Raw genomic sequence first — 6,241 nt, 5'->3', positions numbered from 1 at the left:
CAGGCCGCTGTCACGTGACCTGAGCGCTGGCGGCGGTGGGGGTGGGAGGGGGAGCAGACACAGGCAGCGCGCGCGCCGGCGGGCGGTTGCGCACGGGAAATCTGGCCGGGGCGGCTCGGAACAGAGGCTTAGGCGCTGTTAAAAAGGCTTTGTCGAATCAAACTCACTGCTTGATACTCTAACAAGCAGCAGGGAAAATCGAGCCACTCAGAATCTCAGCCGTTTCAGCGTGCGCCCAGAGAGACCGCTGCAGCGGCTCGGGGTGCAAGAGACTCCAATTCGGGGCCGGTTCTCGGCAAAGCCCCACGTTGGGCGCCAGATGTACCGGCACAAAATAAAGGCAATGCAGATATCAAAGAATATTTACCAGTTTATTGTTAAACTTACTGAACCAAAGTTCCAGCGTAGCACAGGTAGCGAGGAACAAAAGGGACGAGCCGCCTCTCCGCGCACCTTTTATTGGCATGGATTCGCCTGAGGCAAACCCCGCCCTCTAAAGGGAGCTGATTTAACCCCTTTAGATCACCCTTATCTTTGCTATTGTTTCTTGTACTATGAAACAGTGCATCATCGAGCTCAGATTTAAAGTTAATTTACATCAAGCGAATATGTACTTCCCTTTCACTTCTAGTGTCTCTTTGAGACATGGTCTCACATACCCCAGACTGGACTCAAGGTGACGATGTACTCCAAGAGAAACCCAAACTTGTTCTAATCCTCCTTCCTTCACCTCCTGAGTGCTAGGATTACAGACCTGCAACACCATGCCTAGCTGTACATGGTACTGGAGATCAAATCCGGGGATTTGTGTGTGCTAGGGAAGAACCCCACCAACTGATCTCCATCCCTGATCCTACTTCTGTTATTAATGTAGACACTGAAAATCTACTAGAAGATGTTTCAAGAGGAGATATTAATTAGACTAAAGAAATTTATAGGATTCCTGTGTATCACAAACGAATCCTGGGCTTGAAAAATGACTCGGTGGATGAATAAAACTGCTACATAAGCATGACAAGAGTTTATATCCACATATACTTGTTATTTCAGGGCTGTGAGAGGCAGATATGGGAAGTCACTGGGGTTTGCTGCCCATGGCCTAACTGCAGATTCATTGAGAGATTCTGACTCAAGGGGGGAGATCCTGACCCAAGGGAAAAGAAGTGGGGAGGACACCCGACAGCCTCCTCTGGCTTTAGAGTGCACATATATGTATGTATTTTCATATACATGCACATATACCTACTCACACATGTACCTATAACAGTCTCCCTCTGTCTCTCCCTGTATCTCTTTCACACATACATGCATGTGCACACACACCCCAAAACATGGTATCAGATGGAAGGACAAATGATAACTAGGGGATAGAGTACAATAACACAGTAATCCTAATATTAATATATTTAGAACAAGAACTTGAATGGAAACAATAATAGTTATTCTTTACCCATTATTCTAGCAAGACTACAACATGCTCAATCCTGGCAAATTTACAAGTATAATGCCCCCTGCACAGCATTCTAGGTACAGGTTCCCAGAGTTCTAAATATCTTCGTAACCTCTGATCTATGAATTCAACTTCTGGAATAGATTATAAAGAAATGATATTAAATGAGGTCAAAGATTTAAATACATAATTGTTCACTAAAGCACCATTTATGAGAATAAGCCACGTGTCTAGTATTTGTACAATGGTTAGGGAAATTAGAGTAAGTCCATACATTGGAAAACAATATCAAATGATAGACACCAGAAGTTTTTTATTAGGGGCTTGAGAGATGGCTCACTAGCTAAGAGCACACACTGTTCTTGCAGAGGACCTACAGGGTGGGGGTTGTTGGGAAGCAGGGAACTCAAAACCACCTGTAGCTTCATCTCCAGGGGATCTGATGCCTCTGTACTCCATAGTACCAATACACACACACACACACACACACACACACACACACACACACCTGTATAATTAAAACTAAACTTCTTTTAAAGTTTTTAACAATAGAGAAGCTTTTTAAAGTTATCATTATTGTAGACAGAAGTTTATGTCCCACCCATTCCCATAGCCATTCAGCCCCAAAGAAACACACAGAGGCTTATATTAATTATAAACTGTTTGGCCTTTTAGCTCGGGCTTATTCTTAAGTAGCTCTTACAACTTAAATTAACCCATAATTCTTGTCTATGTTTAGCCACATGGCTTAGGTACCTTTTCTCAGTGCAGCATTCTCATCTTGCTTCCTCTGCATCCCCCTCATGACTGTGTCTTTGCCTTTCCTCTTCCCAGAATTCTTCTAATCTGTTTGCCCAGCCCATACTTCCTGCCTGGCCATTGGCCAATCAGCATTTTATTGAACCAATAAAGTGAGTGACAAATCTTTACAGTGTGTGAAAGCATTGTCCCACAGCATTTCCCCTTTTTTTTCTTTTCAAAATAAGTTTCTGAGTCTAATCTCCTTTGTTGAGGTAGGGCAATTGTGCAAGCACAAGCAAGCACACACAAGCTCACAATGAGTAAGCAAAACTGGCCAAGACATCTGTCAGCAGACCAAAAGCCTGGTAACTGATGATATGTGCTCTTAGCCAATCATAACACACCAGCAGTGACTGCCAATTTCAGAAGGACCAACCAGAAATGTTCCTGAGGCAGCTTAATTTTGCTAACCCCATAAAAAACCCTGACCTTTTTTTTTCCCGAGACAGGGTTTCTGCATTGGAATCTGTCAAGGTCTGTGTCATTGCATCTGTGTCTTCCCCCTGGGAAAATGGATCGCACAACAGGCAGCAGTAACAAGCCTGAAAAACTACAACTTGCACCTGACCTGGATTGACCCTTTCCTTTTGCTCTCTCTTTGAGTTCTCCTTACCCTCTTTTGGGATTTTTTCTTTCTTTCTTGCTGCTCCGGCTGCTGTCCCCATCCCAATTCTCCGTTGGTGTCTTGAGTTTGCCCCTTTAGCTGTTTTCCATGAGCTGACCCCTATTTTTGTTTTCCAAGCCCTTGGTGAATCAGAGCTTTCTTTCCTATCCCTATATTTTTTTTCTCCTGTTGGTTGTCCTGGTTAGGAATTCTCCATTGTGACTCAGTTTGTCCCAGTACCTCCACATAAGGGCTGACCACCCAGAAGGTGGAACTAATAAAGGACCCTCAGACAGGTCCTTTTTACCTGGACACACTGTATAAATGTATGGCCTAACAAACCGTGGAAGTTCCTCACAATAACAGCACACTGGGTCCGCAAACAGTGCTTTCACTTCATTCCTTGTCCTTGCTGGACTCCCTTGTGGCCTGAGAGCAACTGACAACTTTTGCCCCAGGGCCACTCTGAGGTTGTCTGAAGACTCTTTTGCTTTCCCGGGAGTCCCGACTGCTCTTTGGAGTGTGGACTGTTGGACTTCTGCTCCTAGTCTCTCGTCCCAACTAATCCAGTTACAGGCCTGCAGTTAAGAGCCATGGGGAGCTGGCTTGTCTCTTAATTCACAAAAAGGCTTTGGCCATTTGACTGTGGTTGAATCCCCTTTCCCTTCTGGGATTGGAACATTCTCCTCAGATGGCGGCTACTTCCACTAGCTTGCCTCTGGAGCTGAGAATGGGGACCAAGATGCAGTTGTTGCTTTATTATGGCCACTTTATTCTTTGCTGCCCCTCCTCACAGACTCCTCCTGGGGCCCATCGTGAATGGTGCTCCTTTCCTGGAGGATGGGGCCTTCCCTTTTCTGCCAGCGCTGCCACCACCCTCTCCCCCAAGTCCGCAAGAGTTCTGTGAGTCCCGTGTGAGGGCTGCTGTCCTGGATCTTGCCTGCCGTTTTCACCTCTGCCTGGCTTCCCACCCACAATATGCAGAGCCTGGAGCAGAAGATGCCTTTTCTGGCCATTTTGCTGAGCTATTCCTGTAGCACTTGGAAGCTGAGGTGGCCTGTGCCTTGGGCTCTCTCTCCCCGACTGTCCTGGCCCCACTGAGTCCTGGTGTGGAGACTGAACCACCACATGACTTGTCCCTTGACATCTGCAGGGTGCACAGGGTCCTGGCTGTGATGGACCCATCTCTATCTTCTGAGAACGTAGCTGGCCCCTTCCTTCCTCAGTCTCTTCCTCTTCTATGGCATCCTCAAAGCCTTAAGAAACTTTACTTTTCCTTCCCTTCAGTGGGTCGCTCAGTCAGAAGTTCTGTAAAAGGCATCCTGCGGTGGCAAGGGGCCATTGACACTTCCTCCCCAGCTGGGCCTCTGAAGACCACGCCAGGCCCTTCAGTCCTAGGTGGAAACAGCAACTCCAATTCCTCTGGTGGTGCTGGGACAGCTGGTAGGGGATTGGCTAGTGGCGGCACATCCACTGGGGACAAACGAACTCACCACTTTGAGAGGCTGAGATTGAGTAGTGGAGAGGGAACCTTGAAAGGCAGAGCAGTGAATGTAATGGTCTGCTTTGTCCCTTTAAGAGACAATCTATGCCCACTTCCCCTTTTCCCCCAAGCTGATTTTCAGCTTCCAGCCTGAATCCCCGCTCTTTTCTGTCTTTCCCCCTAAGAGACAGCTTCTGCCTCGTTCTGTTCTCCCCCACTTCTCCTCTTCCTGCTCTCTCTCTCTCTTTCTCTCTCTCTGCTCTTCCCCCTTCTTTGCTTACCCCCTCTCCCCTTTCCTTCCCTAGCCCACTAAATAAACATCCAACCTCACTCTGCATGGTGTGCCTATCCATGTCTTTATCTCTTGCCCACTATGTTGCTCCCTGCCTGAGACCAGTCTCCTTTGGAGACCTGCTGCATGGTCTTGTGGCGTGCCCATTTGTCTGTCCCTCTTCACATTACTCGCTGCCCTTTGTGGCTCACTGTAGCCACTTGGGGAACTGTGCCTTCCCTGCCTGGGACTGGCTGCTCTCGGGACCCTCTGCCCACTGCCACCACTTGGAACTGCAGCATTTCTGCTTTTGCAGATACTTGGGGAATCACAGCACTTTTACTTAGTCCATTACAGGAACAGTACAGAGAGAAGGGCTCTTCAGTTTTATGGGGGCTGAAGAAACTGCCCCTGATTCAGCAGGAGTGGGTCATGGAAAAGGGGCACCTGGGATGACCTCAGGGGGAGGAGGGCAGTCTCAGTGGCAGAAGTATGTCCTCCTACTCCAAAGTGAAGGAGGAGGAGGAAGTTGCTTGGAGATCTTCATACCACCCTAGGCATCCCGCCCCCTACTCAGCATTCCCTTTTCTATTCTCAATGATGTCTGCACAGCCACAAACCTAGAGATGACTGATAGGGAGAACACATTTACCACAAGGCCCTTAGAAAGTAGAAGGCCCTTCAAAGTACATTATGGAGATAGTGATACACTGGATATGAAGGCCCAGGTGCCTGATATTCAGGAGTGCCTAAGCCCTGGACTCTGCCCTGCTATCAGCCCATGTTCTATGACCCTTCTCCTGGCCCCTGGGAGTACCTTTCTCACAAAGGGTAACACAGACAGCCTGGAGTTGCCCTGCCTTAATCATTCAGAGAGTCTGCCCAGCCAGGATTTGCTGCTGGGACCCAGCAAGAGCAATGATCGCCTGTTGCAGGGGTCTTATGGAGGCCTTTCCGAAAGGCCATCATCATCCTTCTCCCCTAGTTCTGCCTGCATTGCTGCTCCCACTTTGACTCAATGGAACTGCTTCCTCTGAAATTGTCCCCTCATACTCATATTGAAGAAGGGCCTTGAGCAGGGACAGTTCATTGCCTCTCAACCACCTCCACTCCCCCTGGATATTGCAGAAGCAGCCACAGGGTCATTCCTGTTCCAGGGAGAGTCAGAAGGTGCTGAGGGGGATCAGACCCTCCCAGGATATCCTCGGTTTTATGGCAAGGTCTCTCAACTCAAGGCTGCCCAGTTAGTACTGGAAGGAGCCACTGGCTCTGTTGCAAGGAGGGCTGCTTGTTGGTTCCTGGCTGCATGACTAGCTTACACCTGAAATAATCATACACACAGAAACTATATTAATTAAAACACTGCTTGGCCCATTAGGTCTTATTGGCTAACTCTTACATCTTAATTTAACCCATTTCTAGTAATCTGCACCGCCATGAGGCTGTGGCTTACCGGCAAAGTTTTGGCATGTCTGACTCTGGCAGTGGCTCCATGGCATCTCTCTGACTCTGCCTTCTCTCTCCCAGTATACAGCCTAGTTTTCCTTGCCTAGTTCTGTTCTTCCCTGCCATAGACACAAAGCAATTCTTTATTTATTAACCAATAAAAGCAACACAGAGACAGAAGGACCT

At 47.9% G+C, this 6,241-nt stretch overlaps 1 pseudogene; it reads left to right on the top strand.

The window, feature by feature from the left end:
- Positions 1-3,616: 3,616 nt before the first annotated feature.
- Positions 3,617-5,919, top strand: LOC142851312 (SH2B adapter protein 1 pseudogene; annotated as a pseudogene).
- The last annotated feature ends 322 nt before the right edge of the window (positions 5,920-6,241 follow it).

This window comes from Microtus pennsylvanicus, chromosome 5, assembly GCF_037038515.1.
Source record: "Microtus pennsylvanicus isolate mMicPen1 chromosome 5, mMicPen1.hap1, whole genome shotgun sequence".
Taxonomy (NCBI): Eukaryota; Metazoa; Chordata; class Mammalia; order Rodentia; family Cricetidae; genus Microtus; species Microtus pennsylvanicus.
This window is presented reverse-complemented; position numbering and strand designations above follow the sequence as displayed.